This window comes from Capsicum annuum, chromosome 12 (genome assembly GCF_002878395.1).
Source record: "Capsicum annuum cultivar UCD-10X-F1 chromosome 12, UCD10Xv1.1, whole genome shotgun sequence".
Lineage (NCBI taxonomy): Eukaryota > Viridiplantae > Streptophyta > Magnoliopsida > Solanales > Solanaceae > Capsicum > Capsicum annuum.
In genome coordinates, this window is record NC_061122.1 from 70010157 (window position 1) to 70035357 (window position 25201).

Here is a 25201-nt window from a genome sequence, read left to right on the forward strand (position 1 = left end):
CTTCAGTGGAGTGCAAGATGCGGGAAGCACGATTGAGATGGTTCGGACACGTGAAGAGGAGGGGCATGGATGCCCCGGTCCGTAGTTGTGAGAGGCTAGCGTTGGATGGTTTTAGGCGGGGTAGGGGTAGGCCGAAGAAGTACTGGGGTGAGGTGGTTAGGCGGGACATGGAACAGTTACAGCTCACCGAGGACATGACCCTAGATAGGAAGGTCTGGAGGACGCGAATTATGGCAGAGGATTAGGGCCAGTTCGGGTCGCTAGTGTAGGGAATTACTTGGTGGGGGTTTTATTCTTGTCATGATTCTGTGTTCCGTGTTCCGTGTTCCATGTTGTATTACGAATCTGTGTGCTTTCCCCTGCTTTCCTCTGCTTTATATTACTTATGGGTGCCGTATTTATGTTATGTAATCTGCTTCTGTGCTGCACTATGTGTTTGTGTGGTATCTCGTGTCTTGAGTCGGGGGTCTATCGGAAATAGCCTTTCTACTTCATCAGAGGTAGAGGTATGGACTGTGTACATCTTACCCCCAGACCCCACTAGGTGGGAAATACACTGGGTTTTTTGTTGTTGTTGTTGTTGTTGTTGTCTTATAGTGTGTACAAGCTGATCAATTTGATGTGTATTGGTTTCTAATTTAAGTTTCTTTTTTACTTTTTTCTTATAGTGTAATTTTGACGAAAGCATCACAAACCCCCACCCCCACCCCCAACCCCCCGCCCCCCCAAAACCCTTTATTGAAGTGTCGTTTCCCTGTTGAAGATTTTAAGAATTTACTGGTAAAAGGTTTTGACAAAAGATACATTTTAGCTCTTTTGTGAAACCAATAATCATTCTTACTGTTCTTCCTCTAGCTCTTGCAGATATTTTGTACTCCCAAGTCTGTCTATCCCTCCTTTTATGTCCCTTCACACAGCTGATTTCCCTAATTTTTCTAATCCGCTCTATATCGACGTTTTGTTGGAGGTCCTCAGTATCTCACTTTCATCATCCTGATCTTGCTTCCGTTCTCTCTTAATCAAGTGTCATGGTTACCTTCCCTTGGATGTCATTACACTGCTGGAGAAAAATCCTAAACAAATGCAAAAACATCTGGTGTTTGGGGTTGAGAACACAAAGGTTAAGTGCCAATGAATGTATTTGTTATTAATAAAAAAGAAAAATAACTGAATTAGGAAAGCACATACAAAATAAGAATCATAAGGACTTGCACAAACTGACTTAAAAAAGTCATATAAACTAAGAAATTAGCTAATTGACAACCCTAGTATAATCCAATTTCTCTCTCCATTTCCTACTTTAGTACAAATTTAGCATGCACAACCTCCTCCCTGCTGCTGTGTGAGATGTGTTTGGTGTTGTAGGCTTCAAATTCACGTCGACCATATCTTCTGATATTTTGGATGATAGGTTCTCCATCCCTGGAAAAGCAGCAGCAATTTTTCGAAATAGAGGCTGCGGATTCCAGCTCATTTTTTATAGGTCATGCATGCTATTTGAACCACTAAAAGTAAAAGGAAAAAGCAAAATATCTTTTGTGCAAACAACAACAAACAACCTCTATCCCAATCATTGACTATGATTCTCCATTTATATTCATCTTAGGCTAACATTATACACCAACAACATACTCAGTATAATCCCACAAAGTGGGATATAGGGAGGGTAGGTTGTTTTGCTAGATCCGGCTCAAGACAGAAACAATCTAAAAAAGACGTAAAGGAAATACAAGGACAGTAGATAGTAATCAAAACAACAAATAGTAGTAGAACATTACTACACTAAAATAGTACGACAAACGAACTTTACGGAACAATATATATATTAGCAGAAATCGAAGAACAATAGACTACAAGGGTAGTACTACAATTACTAGTAAGGGAAACAAGACAATGTACTCCTACCTACTAGTATGGACGCATCTACTAAACTTATACCCTAATACGTGTCCTCCACACCTTCCTATCCAAGGTCATGTCCTCTGGACTGCGTCATGTCCTATCTAATTACCTCTCCCAATACTTTTTTGGTCTACGTCTACCTTAGACAGTATTATACAAAATAAAAACAAAATTCTCTGTACTACTACTTGCATAAAAATCTCTGAAATGGTTAAAAGACCCTCAGAAAGCATAAGACCAAAAGTTCTAATATGACTAAAAAATTAATTTATCAAAAGGGCTAAAAGAAATAATCGACTATTGCACTGTAACTATAGTTCTATTGAAACGTAGGGGGTGCACCACCATTCTAGGGACCTGGTCCCTAAGACTACGATAAAGGCAATAAAATAGTAAAGAATCTAAAACTGGCAGGAATTAAAAGAATACAGTGATTTACGTGAAAACCTCCTTGTTCAAGGGAGGAAAAAACACTACTTTTCCTTACAAACACTCAAAATCCAATATAGTCAAAACTCATTGATTACAGACTCCAAGAATTCAACTCTAAGTTCTACTGGTTGCAACAGCTCTACTACAACCACCTCTACTTACTTCAACAACCTCACAATCGACTAACTCTAATCGATTGACCTTAGGTAAGTCTACTAAAGCACTCTACCGCCAAAAGAAAGACATTATTCTTATAATATGAGTAATTCAATTACAAAGTAAGACTTGACCCAGGAACAATTAAATTTGAAGCACACACAGATTTGGAACTTGAGCAAAAGAGAGTTTTCATTGTTTTATTGATTCTCCAATTTTGCAAAAACCACTTGTATGAGAGGCATCCTTTTCTATTTAAGTAGTGTATAATCAGGGTTGAATTTAGATTGGACCAAGTGTTACAATGGGTACACTGTACTCCTACACAGTTAGTTGCACTAGTGAATAAAACTGTACAAAGATGTGACAGTTGTACCTCTTCATGATGAGCTAGGGACCTAGTCCTTTAAAGACAACTGATCATTATTAAAACACGAGAAATCAATTTCCCCTCTTTTTATGATGACAAACTATAACCTCAGAGCACTAAAATTTATTCAATCATCAGAGTACCCACTACTATCTATATGTGCTCTCCCTATCACCATGCTTCCTCCTGTTGTATTCCCCCTGTCAATATTACCCCCCTTTTCAGATAGATAGGGGAGAGTGCCTTTAGAAACATCTCTATTCTAGCTTTTGCAGCAATATGAGAATCCAACACCTACTTTGTTAGGTCCTTCGCTTCAGCATTTAAACTCTGGACCTCATTAGTAAGTACTGAAACCTTCTTCTTTTGATCCGCATTCTCTTAACTAAGTGCTTTATTGGCACTTGGTCCCTCTGATAATAGCTGTTGAATTTTTAATTTCAGCATAAGGATTTTAGCATCCTAAGCGGCCATATAAACTCTCATCTCCTCCAACTTCTTACTCAAACTCTCTTGAACTTCTAACAATTTAGACACCTAGGACATGGTCCCAGTTTTCCCTTCAACACACTCATTTTTAACCAAAGAAGTTAGGGTGAACATTTGGTTCATAGTTCCAGGAGTTCCCTTTTCACAGACTACCCCAAAATAATCAAATACCCTATTCAAAACGTATCCATAAGTCATACCATGTCTTCCATCTTTATCATGGATTACTTTGAATATATGTTGAATCATCAATACAGGTAGACTAATCAACTCAAATTTGATAAGGCACTCCATCACATACAAATCTACACTAGAAGCAATAGTTCTTTTCTCCGATCTTGGTGACACTACTTTGTTATCAAACTTAAACACCAATTGAAACTCACCCTTGAGAAACTTCTTCCTTACACCAGCCACTGAAGTTCCTCCCACTTTTGAAGCATAAACCATAAACTCAGTTCAAGGATATTATTTTGAGACAGTACTCACACCTAGAATGGGAACATCTAAAATTTTCCCAAGAGTTTCTTTATCTAATTTTATTTTCTTTACTTGCACTATTGCAGTTATGGTCTCCCCATCTTTAGAGAATTTCACAATGTAGAAAAACTGTCTTACTTTAGCTTCATAGATAGAGGGAACTGGTTCTTCTAGGAGATGTAACCATCCCTGGTGTCTAACATATCCACTAGTTCCACCATTCCTGGGTTATAAAAATTCTTGAGTTAAGACCTTTCCAGTCAACACTTTTTGATTTTTGAGAACTTTATTTCTTTCCTCTCTAGACACAAACTTTTCTTCTTCATCCTTCTTTCTTCTTTTAGAACCACTGATTGGTTCTTTCTTTAAAGATTTTCTCTTCTTGGGACCAGGTCCCTCAAAGACTTTCTTCTTTTTCTTAGCTGCAATGTGTTTTTGCTTTATCCCAGCAGGGCTTCTAGACTTTGAAGTGGAGGACTTGGTCCTTCCTTCATCATGAATTTATTTTCTTCTCCATTTAGCTATTGTCACAACATCAGGATCAATATCTTTCCCGCTCCAACATCTACGACTTCTACATTTTCATCCTCTACTAAACTGGCTTTCTTCAATCTTCTTCTTTTAGCAGTAGATAACCTGATGGCCTTCATAGCATCCCCTAGAAACTTCTCTCAGATCCACTAGTTGAGTATGTCCTAGTAACCTTCCCACCAGTGTCCACAACTTTCTCTTTACATTTACTTTCCCTTTGTTTCTACACAAAACATATCAATAGTGGTTCACCATCATCTGCCTCATCCTCCTTATTTAGAGGTTGCACAAACTCACCTCCTTCAGGATTATCTCTATTAGGAAAGGAGTCTCCAACCTTTTCACCAACCACTTACTCTTCTAACCCAAAGAAACCTTCTCTAAAGATCACTAGCAACCAGAATCAAATTTTCAACCACCCAATCCTCACTGGTAGATAGATTAGACCTTTTGACAATGATTTCTTCATAAAAAACTGATAAAATATGGGATTTAATTTTGAAGAAGTAGGGGAGCTAGATGCGATTTGGGTTTTAAAGGTATTCCTGGTTCTTCTAGGGGGAGGGAAATTTGAGTAACTTTGGGAGTCTTGATTTTGATCCACCATCATGGCTAATTCAGTAGGGATTTCCATAGCTCTTAAAGTTTATTTTGGAATAAGTTAATTTGGAGGTTCAGGAATTTTGAGGAAAAAATGTAGTGGGTGGAGTGAACTTAGATTCTTGAGACGGATTAAAAGAAGAATCTTCTACAGTTTTGGATAATAAAGGATTAGAATTTTCAGTTTTGGGGTTTTCTGACTGAAGTGACAAGGGTTGAACATCTTCTTATTCTTTAGTGGGGCTTAAGGGAGTATGAATTTAAACTATTAGGAGATTTTGTAAGAGAGTGAATAGAAAATATTTTCTAAGAGGATTAGTTTTGAAGAAGATGATTTGAGAGTTAATTTGAGAGAGAACGGGAGAGAAAAGATTTAATTTGAATTTTAAAGGAATTAACCGTTGTCATTTTAGAGACTTTTTAGGGGAAATGATGTGTCTGGTCATAATAGGTGCAACCCTTTACCTTTCTAGGGATTTGACAACTTTTACTTAGAGAAAGAAATACGACTTTTTTAGAAAGACTTTATGATTTTAACGTACATAATTTTGGTACTAACCTGATAGAAAGGACCAAGTCCCTATCTTTCTTAAGTGAATTCTCAGAGTTGTGTCTATCTCATATGTTATTCTTTAAAGTAGTTCACCATGCATTTATACCTGCAAATGCATGGTACTGAGTTAGACCAATAAGTGCATACTTTATCAAGGATAACTATCTCCTGATCGTAGCCAATTTATAGAGGAGAACTGAACCATTAAGTAGGTCAGTTCATTTTGATCAACCCCAGCCTCAACCTGTTTTTTCCAAATTGCTTCTTGTGAAGTACCTTTTTAAAAATATCTGCTATCTGATCCTTAGTCTTGCAAAGCTTCATGTAAATAACTCTTTTTTCAACATTGTCTCTCAGAAAATAATGCCTTACATCAATATGCTTGGTTCTCTTATACCATACAAGATTTTTTGTCATGTTAAGAGAACTTGTATTATCACATATCAAAGGGATAGTATCTAAAAATATCCCAAAGTCTTTTAGTTAATGTTTGATCTATAACAATTGAGTATAGTATGAGGCGACAACCATATATTCAGATTCAGTAGCAGAAAGAGTAACTGAGATTTGCTTCTTAGAGCCCAGAAAATTAAGAAAAAACCAAGAAAGTGAGCCATTCCTGAGGTGCTCTTTCTATCCACCAAATATCCAACATAGTCAGCATCAACATAGCTAATTAGATCAAAACTATCTCCAGATGGATAGTACAAGACTAGGTTCTATGTACCTTTCTGATACCTGAGAATTTTGTTTACAGCTTTCAAATGAGACTCCTTTGGACAAGCCTAAAATCTAGCACACATTCCCATACTTAATACAATATCTAGTCTGCTTGTAGTGAGATATAATAAGGATTTGATAATCCCTTTATACATGGTCTCATTTACTAAGGGACTAGTTTAAGCATTATTAATCTTTGAACTAGTTCCAATTGGAGTATCAATTGGCTTGGCTTATCCCATATTATATTTCTTCAGCAACTTCTTGATATATTTTTATTGACAAATCATTAACCCTTGAGATGTTTTCTTGATCTAAAGGTCCCAGAAGAAACTCAATTCACCCATTATGCTCATTTTAAATTCACTCCCCATTAGTTTTCCAAACTTTTCACATAGTGATTCAAAGGTGTCTCCAAAAATTATTTCATCAATATATATTTGGACAATTAGCAAGTTGCTACCTCTTGACTTTAAAAAGAGATTACTGTTAATTTTACCTCTTTTAAAGCTATGTTCAAGAAGAATTCTTGAGATTTTCTCATACTAAGCTCTAGGTGCTTGCTTCAACCCATACAGAGCATTATGTAATCTGAGCACATGATGTGGATAGTCTGTATCTTCAAAACCTAGAGGTTGTTTAACAAAAGTTTCTTTCTTCATATTCCCATTTAGAAAGGAACTTTTGACATTCATTTGGAAGAGTTTGAATCCCATGTTGGCAGTAAATATAATAAGAATCCTGATAGCCTCTATTCTTACTACGGGAGCAAATGTCTCATCATAGTCAATTCCTTTCTACTAATTATAACCTTGAACAACCAGCCTTTCTTTATTTATATTGATAGTTCCATTCTCATCTTGCTTATGTATGTCACCTATTTAGTCCCAATATTGTTATATCAGCAATCCTGGGGACCAGGTGCCAGACTTTTCTTCTTTCAAATTGTTGAAGCTTCTCCTATGTTGCATTGATCCATTCAGTATCTTTAAGAGTTTTTTTTTTCATATTTTGGGCTTAATTTGTGATAAGAAGGCTGAAAAGGCCATGAAATTTCTAGCTTGATCTTTTATTTGTACTCCATATTCCAAAGGAGATGTTATATTTTCAAAAGGGTGAGAGGATTTGTGCTTCCAATATATAATTCTAAGTTGATTTCTGCTGGGACTAGGTCCTTGGAGATTTTGACTAGACCCTTTTTGTTGTTCTTCTCTTAAAGCAGGTGTTTGTAACTGAAATCCTGAATCACCATAACCTTAATCATTTTCAACTATATCACTTTATCCCTGACTATAATCTCCAGCTATATCATCTCTTTGAATGGGAATGTGATGCAAGTTCGGAAAGTGCTAATTGCATAATCGATTTCAACTTGACATCAAAAGCGTGAAGTGTTTCAAGAGAGTATGGAAGCTAAGAATCAACACAATAAAAGATTAACATGATATTTTATGGTCCTTTTTAGTCATAATATGATGCACATTTAATAAAGGACATTTATTTCTTATCATATCTTAGCTTACCCTAGAAGTATAAATAGAATATGATGAGCATATTTTGGGGAGACTATATTTTTTAGATTGAATACTCTTGATGATTTTGTGGGTCTATCCCTTTGTCTCTACATTGGATCTCTCTTGAATATCTTTTGGTAAGATTATTCATGTATGAGTTCAATTCTCTTCTCCCTTGAATTAATCATGTAATTGTTGTTCAAATTAGAGAGTCACAAATCAACATTTGTTCATCTTTAGTTCACTTCAATTGTGGGATTATTCTTTCTTTCTTACTGATCTCTTCTTAATTTCTTGATTATCTCTTGAATTTATATATATTGTATCCCATTTTACATCAATTGGTATTAGAGCAAGGCTAAAGAATTGTTCTAACAATTCTTAATCCTTGGTTTGTATCATTTGAAAATTCAAAAAAAAAATAAAAATAAAAATCAAACTAAAAATTGGAGAAATTTTCAAGTGGGTGTTGTTGGGTTTTGTTGATTATAGTTCAAAGTGCTTGAATATCAAATATGAGAGCATTTGAAGTTGATTTGCCCTATTTTCTCTCATTTTCGCAACTGAAATTTCAGCACTTTCTAAAATGCAAAAAATTGAGTTTTTGAGCTTTCTTGTGAAAATTTTACCCGCATCTTGTGGATCTAAGTTTTTTTGATCATGGATAAACTATATTAGTTTTCAATTTTGGAATCTACGAATGAATTTGGGGTCAATTTTGGGTTTAAAAATTAGACATTTTTTCTTGTACGAATTTTAGTGAAATTTTGAAGTGTGAGTTGATTTCTTACTTCAAAAACTATTGGGTGATGATTAAAAGTGTCACATATTGATTGGATAAACTTGATTTGAGTTGGGTTATCTTTTTCCCAAACTCTAAAATTTGAATTGGTTAGTTTATGGGTAAATCATATTGTATGTCAATTTCTTTAGCTAGTTACGTTGAGTATTAGTTCTACTCATGTTATCTAGTTATTTTCTTTGTTAATATTTCATTTCATGTTAATTTCTTTCATGCTTTTTTGTTTTTAGTTTCATTATGTGTTTAGTTCATTCTTTGTCTGTTAGTATGTTTTGTCCTTCTTTATTATTGACATAAACTCTACTCTGAACCAATACTTGAAAGCTTACTTTGAGATTATTTGAGATTGTAGAACTGTGAAGAGATTAAGGAATACCCTTGAGTGGTAAAAGGCTTGAGTGGTGAGATCATTTCAGTGTATTCATAAAAGCCTACAAACTTTGAGTGCATACAAGAGCAGAAAGAAAATTGAGTGTCATCACTTGAGTTATACACGTGAGGGAGTGACTTGTGAGGTCCATTATTTACTAACCACTTTTATTGTCCTAATTACGTCTTATATAGGTTCAAGGAGTTACAATGGAGGTTTGGATGTCAATGGAGAAAAGGGAACTTCATGTTATAATTCTACTTCTAGTAAGAGTTGTTGTGAAGTTTTTCATGATTATAGTGGTGCTTCTAGAAAAAAAAAAGAGCATGACCTTAATGAAGGTTTGACTAAATTTGAAGTCATTGTGGAGGGGTATGAGAGTGGTTGCACATTTGGTTGCACCTTAGGTGTAAACAAATTGTGTTATACCAACTTTATTGATCTTTCTTTGGTTGAGTGGTTGGATATATCTTGTCATACGAAAAGCTTACCATTTAAATTTGATGGAAGTTTGGTTGACAAAGAGGTGAATATCATTATTTACCATGGAAGCTATCAAGGGAGTATTTGGTGTAATATCTATACTTTGTCTACTTGTTTGGTATGTTTAGGAGCTCCTTGGTTCAATCGTAATAAATTTTGATTTGATAGAGAGTTGGAAATGTTTTTTGTTATAGATTCGATGGAACGAAAGCATATCTTAACTCCTAAGCCCATTAAGGAATCTTCAATAACAAATGAGGAAGTCAAGAAAGTGAAAGTGAAGACTACTAACTTAAAATTTGATGTACAAAGTCATTCCAATAGTTCAAGTAGAGTCTTTGGAGCTTCTAGTGATGCTAAGTTGAAAATTAATGTGAAGAGTCATCCTAATGACTCAAAAGGGATCCTTGGAGACTATTGCACTCTTAATGAAATGAGTGAGCGAGAAAAGAAAAAGAGGAGTGAGGGAGTGAATAGTGACAATTTGAAAGAGAAAAAAAAATATTTGGAATGAAGTGAGTGAGTGGCTACAAGCACAAAGAAAAAGAGATTTGAAAAATGACAATGAATGGTCACAAGAGGAAAACAAGAAGTGTGAAGCAAGTAAGAGAAAATAAGATGAGATAATAAAAAATAAGAGAATGTGAGTGAGAAATTTTCTTATTCTAATTCTAACCCTTTGAATTCTTGTTCTTCTAGTATTTCCACTTCTTTTATAGGTATTCTTGAAGAAGAGCACAAAGAGAATGACTCAACATAGAAAGAAATTCAAGAATTGAAAGAAGCAAGTCAAGTTGGAACTACTTCAAGTAAGCAAGTGAACTTAATTTTAGAAAATCAAGGTAAAAAAGATTCGTTAAGTGTTCATCAAGGTAAAAAGACTAATCCTAACTCTTTAGTTATGTCAAATGAACTTGATAGTGACTTGAGTGTGAATGTTATACCATCTTTTGGTGAGGTTGATGATGCTTTACTTTGTTTCAATAGACAAATGAATGATGACCATACACTAGTTGAATATAATTATGGAGCTAAAATTGTTATTGATTGTGAGCTTAAAATATTTCAAGCTAGTGTTATGTCAAATATGAAAACACATAATGTTTCTTTGAATTCTTGTGATGAAGATGAATATACTTCTTCTTTAGCTATTTGGAACACTAAAAATGTGATTGATAATGATTGTCTCCTTGCAAGTGAATTTTATTGTAACAATTCTTTATATTGTAAGGACATGAATGTTCTTGGTGGTAGTACTCTTGAAATGGAGCATGAGGAGTGATCATAGTCTTTTTGAGCTTGAAGAATGTCATTATTTTAAAATTTTGAAAAATCCTCTTTTTGGTGATTTTCAATTGAATGATTCATTTCTTGTTGACTCATATGCACTTGATGAAAGTGATGATCCAAAACTTAAAGAATGCATGATTTGTGAAGATGATTCTTGTGACTTGTATGAGGGTGTTAATTGTTTGGATGTTAGTAAGCTTACTCCCAAATTATTGGTCGAAAGTACTTCTTGTGTTGAAATGTTCTCCAAAATTGAAGAAAATCTTTTAAAGAATGGGAGAGGCACAAGTGATTTGAGTAGTAAATTGATAGATGCTAGCTTTTGTGTCAATTTTTTTACTTACTCTAATCTTGACTTTGAGGATATAATTTGGGATGAATTTTTAAATGCTTCCACAAGGAAATGTAAATATGATCTATTTGAAGCATTGCCAAATATCTATAGGCATAAATGTGACAATTCTTCTTTTGATGAGTTTGCTAATCTTGTTGATCTATTTGTGAAATACCATCAAGAGAGGGTTTACAATGAGGTAAGATTATTTGGAGCATCTTCTTGGGCGACAAAAAGATTTGAGGTATATTTGTCTTCTAAATTCAAGAATGATTTATTTGAATGGCTAGTGCTCATTTTTGGACTTTCTAAAGCCATGAAGGTAAATTTTTATGCCTTTGACCTTCAAAGTAGAAACTTTATTATGATTAGTGAGAATTATTTAATGTTGCTATTTGATTCATGTTGTGAGTTACTAAGTGAGAAATATAAGAAAGTTTTAAAATTGATGTTTTGTGTTTGATTCCGAAAATACATATTTGTATTTAAGGTTCGTGGATGATATTTTTAGTTTTCTTAATCATGTGGTTAGAAGAGTACATTTAAATTGTGAATTAAGAAACTATTTGGTCCAAGTTGTTAAAGAAACTAGTTTTAACTTGAAAGTTCTAATGTGTAAAATTATTAGTTTCTTTAACCTTTTTAATGATTGTGATATGTTTTTGAGTAAAGTTCTTGATATTATGTTTGAAAAGTTGATTTTTAGGGAACTTCATGATTCTTGTCTCTATCACAAAAGTGTGTATTTTGGGAGTGGTATGTAACTTGAAAGATTATTTTTTTGTCTTGGGTACTAACTCCCCTCTATAATTTGCAAGGTTTGAATTCGAGGTCGAATTCTTTTCAACAAGGGGAGAATGATACAAGTTCGGAAAGTGCTAATTGCATGGCTAGATTTCAAATTAATATCAAAACCTTGAAGTGTTTCAAGAGAGTATGGAAGCTAAGAATCAATACAATAAAAGATTAACATGATATTTTACGGTCCTTTTTAGTTATAATATGATGCACATTCAATCAACAACATTTATGTCTTTTCATATCTTAGCTTTCCCTAGAAGTATAAATAGAATATGATGAACATATTTTGGGGAGACTACATTTTTTAGATTGAACACTCTTGATGAGTTTGTGGGTTTTTCCCTTTATCTCTATTTGGATCTCTCTTGAATATCTTTTGGTAAGATTATTCATGTATGAGTTTAATTCTATTCTCTCTTGAATTAATCATTTAATTGTTTATTCAAATTAGAGAGTCACAAATCAACATTTGTTCATCCCTAGTTTACTTCAATTGTGGGATTATTCTTTCTTTCTTACTTATCTCTTCTTAATTTCTTGATTATCTCTTGAATCTATATATCTTGCATCCCGTTTTACATCAGAATGGGTTCTTCTATATCAAAGTCTTCATTTCTACTAGAATTCCTCAACTTTTCTGACTCATCAAAGACAACATGAACATTTTCTTCTATACACGGAGTTCTTTTGTTGAAGACTTTGTATGCTTTGACTGTTGAGAAGTAGCCCATAAATGCTGCTTCATCACTTTTAGAGTCAAACTTTCCTAGCTTATTCTTTCCATTGTTAGGAATAAAGTATTTGCACCAAATGGTCTAAAATAGTCATTCTTAGGCTTTTTTTTAACATAAGCTCATATGGTGTCTTGTTCAGAAGAGATCTGATGAAACACCTATCAATCACATAACAGGCAATACTAATAGCTTCAACCCAAAAGCTTTTGGGAAGCCCACTGTTAATCAACATAGTCTTGACAATTATATGAGAGTCCTATATTTTTTCCAATAACCCCATTCTGCTGAGAAGTCCTAGGACCAAAGAAATTCTGACTAATTATTAGCATAGGATTCTGCGACTAGAGAGTTTTCAAACTCAGTTCCTTGATCAGATCTGAGTCCAACAATTTTTTAGTTTAGCTTCATCTGAATTTTCTTGGAAAATGTCACCAGAACCTCATAGGTTTTATCCTTGGTTCCCAAGAACAATGTCCAGGTAAAATTGGAGTATTCATCCATAATAAAACAACACATACCTTTTTCCACCTCTAATTTGGATTGTAATAGGTCTACATAGGTCCATATGCAGTAACTCAAGTGGTCTAGAGGTACTAACCTACTTTTTTCTATTTGAATGAGGATCTGATTTGCTTTCCCTTAACATAAGCATCATAAACCTTGTTATATGAAAATTTCATCACTGGCATATAATGAACCAGGTCCTTTGAAACCGATTTGTTCAGTAAAGAGGAACTTAGATGTCCCAGCCTTTTTTGACAAAGATAAATATTTTCACCATGTGCACTCAAGCATGTTAACTCATAGTCAGCTATAGAATCTAGATCAACCATATAAATGATTTTACACCTTTTAGCTCTGAGAATGACTTTTCCAAACTTCAAGCTTGACGCAGTACATCCATCAGACAGGAACTTCACTTTGTTACCTTTGTCACAGACTTGAGATACACTTTGAAGACTGTACTTGAGACCATCTACAAGATACATATCTTTTATTGCATTGTCATGAAATTTTCTAATATTTCCTAAACCAAAGTGTCTTGAGAGAGAAAAAACAGTTAGTCCTCCCAGTTATCTACTTTGAACATCCACTTTCCTTGAACTAATTCTGACTGCATTCTTTTTCTTCTACCTACAACCTGATTCATTTATTAGATTTGGGAGCCCACTTGAGTTTGAGTTCCCAAAAGGAAGATAACGGTGCGATCAAATCTTTCTTGGACCATCTAGGCAATGGGTACTTCTTAAGATTTCTGAAGGATTTGGAACCCTTAGGACCAGATTTCTCTTGCTGGATGTACCTAGCATTGTTCATTTTAGCTCTAAGCCAACTTTGATAGTTCTTCTTCAAGTGCCCATCCCTTCGACAATGAGTATATAGTGGTTTGTGGACCTTGCTTTTAACAACATGAACAACCTTTCCTGGATACCCAAGTGAGTGATTTCTATACTAATATCCAAGGTCTTTACCATTATTGACTCCCTGACTAGTTAAATTAGAAAGGATTTGTGAGGATATGGTCCATTTTAGGGATTTGCTAAGATCTTGTCTTATACAAACCAAGTCATTTTCTAATTCCTCATTCTTATGGAGTGCAGTTATGAGGTGATTTTGAGAATCTCTCAATTTATCTTCAAGCTCAATTTGAAGCGTTAAGGCTTCTTTTTTCCCTTTACCATCAAAATTATTTACTTTCTCCAGTTGACTCATTAAACTCAGATTTTCAAATTTTTATTTTGTGGATAATTCCTCAGTTTTACATAAATAGAGAGTTAAAGATATTAATTTAAGCTCTTGATTTTCTACTTTTTCTTCTAGAGCATTTTTCTAAGCAGTCAATTCACACACAAAATCAATCAACACATTTGCAAGCTTCTTTATCTTTCTAACAGAGTAGTTATCTAAATTTTCCTTGATACCAGAAAGAGTTACCTCATTTTCTTTTTCATTATTTATTAGGATCAAACAAGGAATCATAGGTGACTTTACTATCCTCCAGAGCCAGCATAGATACATTTTTAAGCTTTTCAACTTTATCAATTTCACTGAAGGAATCTCCCCAGACTACTAAAGCTTATTTCACTGTACAATCATGTAAGACCCTAAAAATGGGTCCCGAGATGTCACACAGTGCTCAAGACTACAAGTAGCCTTAAGTTAACCTTTTCTGCCTTCTACTAAGTGTAAATCTCATAATGATGGGGAATATGGACATAAAAGTCATACTATATCCAGAAAACTATCTGAATATAATATCTAAAAATAATACTCATCTCAAAAGTCTGATAAATCAATCACTAAAAATCTGAAGCACATCTAGCAGTCTGACAAGCCTCTACTACTAATATCTTGAGATTCATTGGGACAAAACCCCAGCTAACTCAGTGTAACACCCCGAGAGTACACCCTAGGTGTCACTCGATGCTTACGACCCTGAAGGACCATAAGCTAACGCATGACTAATATCTGTTGTAAGCACTGAATAATAATACTATAATAAATATGGAAAATAGGTTGAAATGCCATAAGGTCCAAAATCTAAAATACTGATAAAATATAACATATGAAATAACAAACGGTAAAGCTGAATACCATCTGAAAATATAGTCTGAAGCCTCTAATATGAACTGTCTGAAAGTGGAGTTGATGGGAGAAGCCCCGAACTAAACCCAACTACTAAACTACTGATAAACTAAAATACTAAAATAAAAGCATATCCTCGATAGATGAGGACTCACTACTAAATCTGCGACTACTAACTGGATCTGTCTAGGTCCAGTCGGGAACCTGAGCATCCGAACCTATGGTATGAGACATCATAGCACAAAAAAAGAGTATGCGATCAGTACGTGGAATATACTGATACGCTACTGATACGCTAGATGAGGTAAGGCTAAATACAAGGGTTCATATACATGAATAGTAACTTACTGGATGGTATAGAGTAACTAAATATGATAGTAAATGGATAACTGAAACTACTGTAAATACTGAGTATGTAATACTGTGCATATATATATAATATAATTGAGCTGTTTTGAAGATAAGTACTGAGTTCTCATAACTGAGTAGCTGATATCTGAAGTTACTGATAATTGATTTATTGATACTGATTCACTGTGTCTGATAGTCTTGATTCTGTAAGACTGAACCGAATTCTAAACTGAAAACTGAAACTGAGATTGTAGGAGGTAATCATCTAAAGGACATGCCCCAAATCTGAGCTGATAGAGGTTTAACATGTGACTCCAGTTGGATGGGTGATAATACCATGCCACAGGTACTAACACTGGAAAACCAGGATCCCAAGCCTAACTGACGAATGACACCTGGGTGGAGCCAAGCCTAATCTAACGGGTGATCCCTGGGAGGTAGTCAATCCTAGTCTGATGAGTGACTTCCCATCCTATTCTTGCTACACAGTTTTGGAGTACAGGGACTGCTACTAAAGACTCTGCCTCTCTAACAAGGAAGCTGTCATCCTTGCACTCATTCAGTGCTAAATCCTACTCGCAACTGAAAGACACTGAACTGATTATACTGAACTGGACTGAATTGATACTAAGTTTACTGAGTTTTGTAACTGACTGAGTTCTACTGATTGTGACATGATTTATACTTTTCTGTAACTAACACTAGCTCTAGATAAACAGCTAAATTTCCAGGTATAAAATACCCCCAGGACTCAATAGCATAAAAAGAAAAACACAACATGATCTTAAAGGCATAATAATACTTGCGTGATAACAATGCACTCATTTAGACATTTTGTCAAATACTTAATATACATTAACTTGTGCATGAATGGGATCACATATTAACATGTCATGCTTTCACTAGTCAAATCATATAAGCATTTCATCAAACACTTGTAGGAAACATAATAACACGTCATGATTCCACTATTTACATTACATAGGCAATTTAGCAAACACTTGGGGAGCATGGATTATTTACATGATAATGGCCAACACATAAACATCATGATACATTAATCAATTTGTAAATTCAAGGGTTTATCAAGATAATCACATATTCATCACACATGCTATTCAATTTTCCTGAAACTTGCAATTAAATCATGGATTGAAATCCAACTAATATCATGAACATGAATTCAATCTAATTTAAGCATAGAAATCATAAATCTAAGATCTTCTATGTTTAAAAAGGGTTCTTAGACTTCATGGGTGAAAGAAACCCGTGAATGAATACCTAACATACCTAAGAAGAAGAGTTCTTGAAGGTTCTTGGAGGATTTGTTGAGGATTAACCTTGATTCTTGAAGCTAGGATTTTTGCCTATTGAGACAGAATGATTTACTTCTTGAGAAAAGTGAGTGAATAATGAGATATTATATTATATAGGGTATAAATCCCGTGTTTAGGCTGATTAGGGGTTTTGAGAATTGACCAAAAAACCCCTAAAATTAAATAACGGAAGTTGGAAATCCCAATTTTTCACCTCGGCGCGATGCAGTACAATCACATCGGCTTACTGAAAAGTGGACAATTAGGAAATGGGCTGATAGCGTGACGTAGTGCCATCATAGTACCTGACTGGACGGGAACCTGGTCCTTGGCGCGATGCGCCATTATCGTGGAGTAATACTGGAAAAGTGACAATTGGAAAATTGGCTGATAGCGCAATGCGATGATATCGCGTTAGCTCACTAGAAAATGAAAATTACCATTTATATATACGCTATGATGAGCTACTGGTCTAAATGATGGTGTTTAACTACTGAAACTTAAAATACCCATAATTTCTTACCCGGTTATCAAATTTAGGTGAATTTTATATCGATGGAAAGCTAATTCGATTTCCTACACAATGGAACTCTCTAAACTAAAAAATATTGAGTATTTAGAAAATTTTTAATCAGATCACTCATGTACTGAGAGTTAATCTAGGCTAGGGAAATACGGGGTATTACAATATCTCCCCCTTGGGAACATTCATCCTCGAATGAAACTGATTAAGCTGAGGAACACTGATATACTGATTTTACAAACTGAACATGTATATTTGATGCATGGAATACATGACTGAACTACTGACAATCTGAATTTTCATACTGAATATGCATATCTGATGCATGAAATACATAACTAAATTGATTCATTAATGCATGACTGGTTATACATTGGGAAGGGATACTAAGTTTACAACTGTAATTGAATCATGGAATTGAGTAAATCTAAAGAAGACCGTCACCTTAAGATGAGAATACTAATGAACCTGAGATCATTTATTGAACATGTGTGGATGGGAATATGAGAACGTAACTGAGTATGAAACATGACATATGAACTGGATATCATAAACTGAGCTGTGCCCCTGAATACATGGCTTATGGCTGAGTTTGGAACTTGAGGGTCAACTTATGAGTACCCATTACTCCAAGATAGATTTGTTATGTGAAGATAAAATAAAAGGTTTAGGACATAAAGTTTCAGGGGTTATAGTACATCCTCCCCCTGGGACATTATGTCCCTCAAATAATGCTGACTTGGCTAAGATACTATGAAAAAGCTGAGACGATGCACGGGGTACCTATGAATTGAATCATGAATGAATATTTGGGATCTGAAACTGAGGCATGATACATGAACTGAGATGAACTCGCAACTACCTGATTGCTCCATCTTTGGAGTAGTTACATTCATGAGACTTCGGATAGTACGACCGGGTGGAAACATAGGGAAACCATACAAACTTATCTGCTTGACTGCTAAGTTGGATTTTTGTCTTGATGGACTAACTCATACTAAAAACTTATACTCAACTGGAGCATTTCTTGACACTCTTTCTATAAAGTTCTATTGACTTTAGGGAGCAAGTAAATCTTGGCATGGTCTGAATGAGACATCTGAATAAGAAATCACACCATGGCTAAAATTTTGGGATATGGGCGCTAATCACTCTACCTACTGAGGTCTGATTTGGACTAAATTCTCCCACTACGTTCAAGCCTACTTAAATTTATGAATACATTTAGTCCCTTACACCTCATCATGACATTCAAGCCTATCTTCATAACTACAGCCTCGTGAAAAACTAGCATGCAACAATCATTTCTTATCATGAAACATTTACTCTCTCCATTATAAGAAGCTGCTCATCACTATATCATTTCAAAAGGAAAGTTCACTGAAGGTTAAAACATGGGGACCTAATGTATGAATGGATACTATATTGAACTTGACACATAACTAAGGCCTGAGGAATAGAACATCAACATCCTAGACTTTATCAAGATATCTAAATTGAGGATATACATGAAAAAATCCAAATTTAGCTGATCATTAAGAGTATAGCATAAGTCATGAAAATTAAGCACACTGTAAGACATGAGTAAATGAGTCATAAACTGCATAACCTGAGGTTGGAGTTTCAGTATTCATGGAACATGATTCATAATACTGAGGAAACTGAAACTCCTTATACTAGAAACTGTAAACATACATAATTTTTTATAATGTGCACGAATAGGAGATATGATCATAGAGCTGACATATAAGGCATGGTAGATATCGTGATAGCTGAAGTACAAAACTATGCACTGAGGTAAGAATGGGTTGGGCATCAACCTCTTCTATTGCTTCTCTACATATACTGACATTACTACTAAAATCTGAAAGTCTTACTTAGTTACTTATTCTACCATTTCTCTACATACTGACATTACTACTAAAATCTGAAAGTCTTACTTAGTTACTTATTCTATCATCTCCCCTTATCTTAAAGCCGTTATTCTAAGTCTGTGAACCCCTTAATAAACTGTAAATCAAGCTGAGATCACTTTACTCTAGAGTTTGAGATATAACAATACTCGTAAACACTAAACTCATTCTGAAGGACTACTCCTGATAATGTAAGGTTCAATGCTAGTATTCCTTCTGATATATAATTCTTAGCTTTTTATTGCCACAATAATCATCATATTGCAATCCTTATCACTAACTAACTTAGAACTCTCAACTTCTCTTTCTACCAGTTCAATCTAGAGATTCAAACTTACATAAACTGAAACTAAGGTACTACCCCTTCATTTTAGGACTGGTTTATCAAGAAACCAAAATGGAATGACTCTACGACTAAAATTAACTGAAAGGATTTTCTGTAATACTGTAACCAAGCAATTTCTGTATACTTATCTAGCTAGAATAGATTTACCTACTGAGGTAAGCACTAAGAAAGATTCTATTAAGATTTCTAGTCTGACTATAAAGTTGACTACTATACAAGAAGTTACAAAAGACAGAGAAGCTCCTGGATCTAACAAGGGATGAATAGGTAAATAGAAGATCTGAAATGTATCGGTAACCACATCAATAGAACTTTCCTTATCTTTCTTGGAATGAAGTGTATAAAGACTGTTTGGACATTGCCTATTGGCGGTACTAAAATTGGCACTCTGCTGATTCGGGCGATCGAGACTAAGCTAAAGGACGGTTGTACTGACCCTGTGATCCTAACTGAGGATAATCCCTGCCTTGATGGCCTAGCTTGACCCACACAAAGAAACATCACTGGTAGCTCTGCACAATCTCTTAAGGTTCTTACTATATTCTCCACAAAGCGGATTAGTACGAGCACCCTTCTCACTATATTATGACTTAGAGCCTGGTGCTCCATCTCGACTGTCATATCTAAACTTTTGCACTGGAGCACTAGAAACAAAAGGATTTGGAAATGAGAATTTCTGATAGAACTAGAAACGATTACCACCCTCTGACCTTGGCCTTAAACCACTTGTTTTGACTCTCATATTCTTTCTATCTTTCTTCCTACACTTCTCCTCCTTGATCTACTGAGTATGAACCCCAAGCCTAGATAGGACAATAACCTGTAGGTTGTTCTAAGAAACTATTGAATTGGCTAAAGTGGTGAATACAACTTTGAATTCTGCATAGGAGACGTGCTCATTCAGGGGATCAGCCTGAATGGGTAGAGGGGCTAGACGATTTCCAGTTCTCCTTTTATTAGCCTTTTTGGGAGGCATATTTTGTAAATAATAGGAGAGAATGGATAAGATTGAGAGTTTTACTTGAGCTCACGCTCACTCGCACGACATAAATACTGAAAGAAGGAAAATGTTTTCTAAAATATCTCATAGCCTCCTGTCCATAAGTGTGGCACGCTATACACCCACGCACAAGACTCTACTAGATGCAGCTTTTAGACTCCGTAAGACTCAGTTATACCTTAGGCACTGACACTAAGTTTGTAATGCCTCGAGAGTACACCCTAGGCGTCAATGGTGCTTATGACCCCGAAGGACCACAATCTAACCTATGATTAATATCTGCTGTGAGCACTGAACAATAATACTATAATAAATATGGAAAATAGGCTGAAATACCATAAGGTTCAAGATCTAAAATACATATAAAATATAACATCTAAAATAACAATCCATAAAACTAAATACCATATGAAAATCTAGTCTAAAAGCCTCTAATCTGAACTATCTCATAGAGGAGTTGATGGGATAAGCCCCCAACTAACCCCAACTACTGAACTACTGATAAACTAAAATACTAAAATAAAAGCATATCCTCGATAAATGAGGACTCACTACTAAATCTATGATTGCTGACTGGATCTGTCTAAGTGCGGTCAAGAACCTAAGCGTCCGAACCTATGATATGAGAAATCATAGTGCAAAGAAAGAGTATGCGGTCAGTATATGGAATGTACTAGTATGCTAGATGAGGCAAGACTGAATGCAAGGGTTCATATGTATGAATAGTAACTAACTGGATGATATAGAGTACTGAATATGAGAGTACATGGATAACTGAAACTACTGTAAATACTAAGTATGTAATATTGTGTGTATATATATATATGTTATAACTGATATTTTTTGAAGCTAAGTACTGAGTTCTCATAACTGAGTAACTGATATCTAAAGTTTTTGATAACTGATTTACTGATATTGATTGACTGTGTATGACAGTCTTGATTCTGTACAACTGAACTGAGTTCTAAACTGAAGACTGAAACTGAGACTCTGGGAGGTAATCATCTAATTAACATGCCCCAAATCTGAGTTGATAGAGGTACAACCTATGACCCCAGTTAGAGGGGTGCTAATATTGTGCCACAGGTACTAACACTGGAAAACCTGAATGCCAAGCCTAGCTGAAGAGTAATACCTGGGTGGAGCGAAGCCTAATCTAACTGGTCACCCCTGGAAGCTAGTCAAGCCTAGTATGATGGGTGACTTCTCATCCTGCGTTGGTTATGCAGTTCTGGAGTACATGGACTGCTACTAACAACTCAGCCACTCTGATAGGGAAGCTGTCATCCCTGCACTCGCACGGTGCTAAATCCTACTCCCAACTGAAAGACACTGAACTGATTATACTGAAATGGACTGGAATGATACTATGTCTATAGAGTTTTCCTAAGTTCTGTAACTGATAGAGTTCTACTAATCATGACATAACTAATACTATTCTATATCTGACACTGGCTCTAGGTAAACAGCTAAATTATTGGGTATACAATACCCTCAAGACTCAATATCATAAAAAGAAAGACATAACAAGATCATAAAGGCATAACAATACTTGTTTGCTAACAATGCACTCATATAGACATTTTGTCAAACACTTAATACACATGAACTTGTGCTTGAAGGGGATCACATATTAACATGTCATGCTTTCACTAGTAAAATCATTTAAGCATTTTATCAAACATTTGTAGGGAATGAGCTTGTACATGATTGGGACCACATAATAACATGTAATGATTCCACTATTTACATCACATAGGCAATTAATAAAACACTTGGGGAGCATGGATTATTTACATGATAATGGACAACACATGAACATCTTGATACATTAATCAATTTGTAAATTTAAGGGTTTATCAAGATAATCACATATTCATTACATATGCTATTTAATTTTCATGAAACTTGTAATTAAATTAAGGATTGAAACCCAACTAATATCATGAACATGAATTCAATCTAATTAAAACATGGAAATCTAGAATTTGAGGTCTTGTATGTTTAAAAAGGGTTCTTGAACATCATGGGTAAAAGAGACCCATGAATAAATACCTAACATACCTGAGAAGAAGAGTTCTTGAAGGTTCTTGGAGGATTTCTTGAGGATTGACCTTGATTCTTGAAGCTAGGGTTTTTGCCTCTGCAGAGAGAATGCTTTAAATCTTGAGAAAAGTGAGCGAATAATGAGATTTAGGTTATTTAGGGTATAAATCCCGTGTTTAGACTGATTAAGGGTTTTGATAATTGACCAAACAACCCCTGAAATTAAATAACGGAAGCTGAAAATCCTAATTTTTCACCTCGGCGCGATGTGGTACAATCGCGTTGGCACATTGGAAAGTGGACAATTAGGAGCTGGGCTGATAGTGAGACACGACGCCATTGCAGTTTCTCACTGGAGGGGAAACTAGGCCTTGATGTGACGCACAATTATCGCAAAGCAACACTGGAAAATTAACAATTGGGAAATAGGCTAGGGGTGTAATGCGGTGGTATTGCGTTGTCTCTCTAAAAAATGACAATTGCCATTTAGACATACTCCACGACGTTCTACTGGCCTGAATGATGGTGTTTAATGACTGAAACTTAAAATAGCCATAACTTCTTATTCGGTTATCGAATTTAGGTGAACTTTAAATCGTTGGAAAGATAATCCAATTTTCTACGCAATGGCAGGCTCTAAACTGAAAAATACTCAGTACTTAGAAAAATTTATATTGGATCACTCATGTCCTAAGAGTTAATCTAGGCTAGGGAAATACGAGGTATTACAATATCTCCCCCTTGGAAGCATTTGAATGAGACTGATTAAGCTGAGGAACACTGATATACTGAGTTTACACACTGAACATGCATATCTGATGCATGGAATACATGACTGAACTACTGACAAGATGAATTTTCATACTGAATATGCATATGTGATGTATGGAATACATGACTAAACTGGTTCATGAATGTACGACTGGTTATGCAATGGTAAGGGATACTAAGATTACAACTGTAACTGAATCATGGAACTGAGTAAATCTAAGAAAGACCGTCACCTTAAGCTGAGAATACTAATGAAACTAAGATCATTTACTGAACATGTATGGACGGGCTATGAGAACATGACTAATTCTGAAACATGATATATGAACTGAATATCATGAACTGAACTGAGCCACTGAATACATGGCTTATGGCTAAGAATGGAACTTGAGGGTCAACTTATGAGTACCCATTAATCCCATCTGGATTCATTACGTAAAGAGAAAATGGAAGGTTTTGGACATGAAGGTTCAGGGGTTATAGTGCATCTCCCCCTTGGGATATTATGTCCCTCAAAGAAGGCTAACTTGGCTGAGATACTGAGGAAAAGCTGAGATGATGGATAGGGTACCTACGAACTAAATCATGACTGAATATTAGGGATCTTAAACTGAGGCATGATACATGAACTGAGATGAACTCGCAACTACCTGATTGCTCCATCTTTGGAGTAGTTACATTCATGAGACTTCAGATAGTACGACCGGGTGGAAACATAGGGAAACCATAAGAACTTGTCCACCTGACTGCTAAGCTGGATTCCTGGCTTTACAGACTAACTCATACTAAAAACTTATACTCAACTGGAGAATTTCTTAACACTTTTACTATAAAGTTCTATTGACTTTAGGGAGAGAGGAAATCTTGGCATGGTCTGAATGAGACATCTGAATAAGAAATCACAACATGGATAAAATTTTGTGATATGGGCACTAATAACTCTACCTACTGTGGTTTTATCTGGACTGAATTCTCCCACTTTGTTCAAGCCTACTTAAATCTCCGAAATACATTTAGTCCCCTACACATCATCACGATATTCAAGTCTATCTTTATTACTATAGCCTCATGTAAGCCAAGCATGCAATAATATTTTCTTAACATAAAACATTTACTCTCTCCCTTCTAAGAAACTACTCATCACTACATAATTTCATAAGGAGAGTTCATTGAAGGTTAAAACATGGGGACCTGATGCATGAATAGACACTATACTAAACTTGACACTTAACTGAGGCTTGACGAATAGAACATCAACATCCTAGACTTTATCAAGAGATCTAAACTGAGGATATACATGACGAAATCCAAATTTAGTAGATCATTATAAGTATAGCATAAGTCATGGAAACTAAATACACTGTAAGGTATGAGTACATGAGTTATGAGCTGTATGACCTGAGTTTAGAGTTTCTGTATTCATGGAACATGATTCGTAATACTGACAAAACTAGAACTCCTTATACTAGAAACTGTAAACATACATGATTTTTGATAATGTCCACGAATAGGAATTATGATCAAAGAGATGACATGAGTAGATATTGTAATAGCTGAAGTATAAAATTTTGCGTTGAGGTAAGGATGGGTTGGGCATCAACCTCTCTACTGCTTCTCTACACATACTGACATTACTACTAAAATCTGAAAGAAATACTTGGTTACTTGTTCTACTATCTTCTCCTTAGCTTAAAGAAGTTATTCTAAGTCTGTGAACCCCTTAATAAACTCTAAATTGAGATGAGATCACTTTACTTTAGAGCCTGAGATCTAATAATACTCATAAAC

The 25201-nt window shown here is 35.1% G+C and overlaps 1 pseudogene; it reads right to left on the bottom strand.

Moving 5' to 3' along the window:
• Window positions 1-1124: 1124 nt before the first annotated feature.
• LOC107855155 overlaps window positions 1125-25201 on the bottom strand; it is a 30624-nt pseudogene continuing 6547 nt past the window's right edge.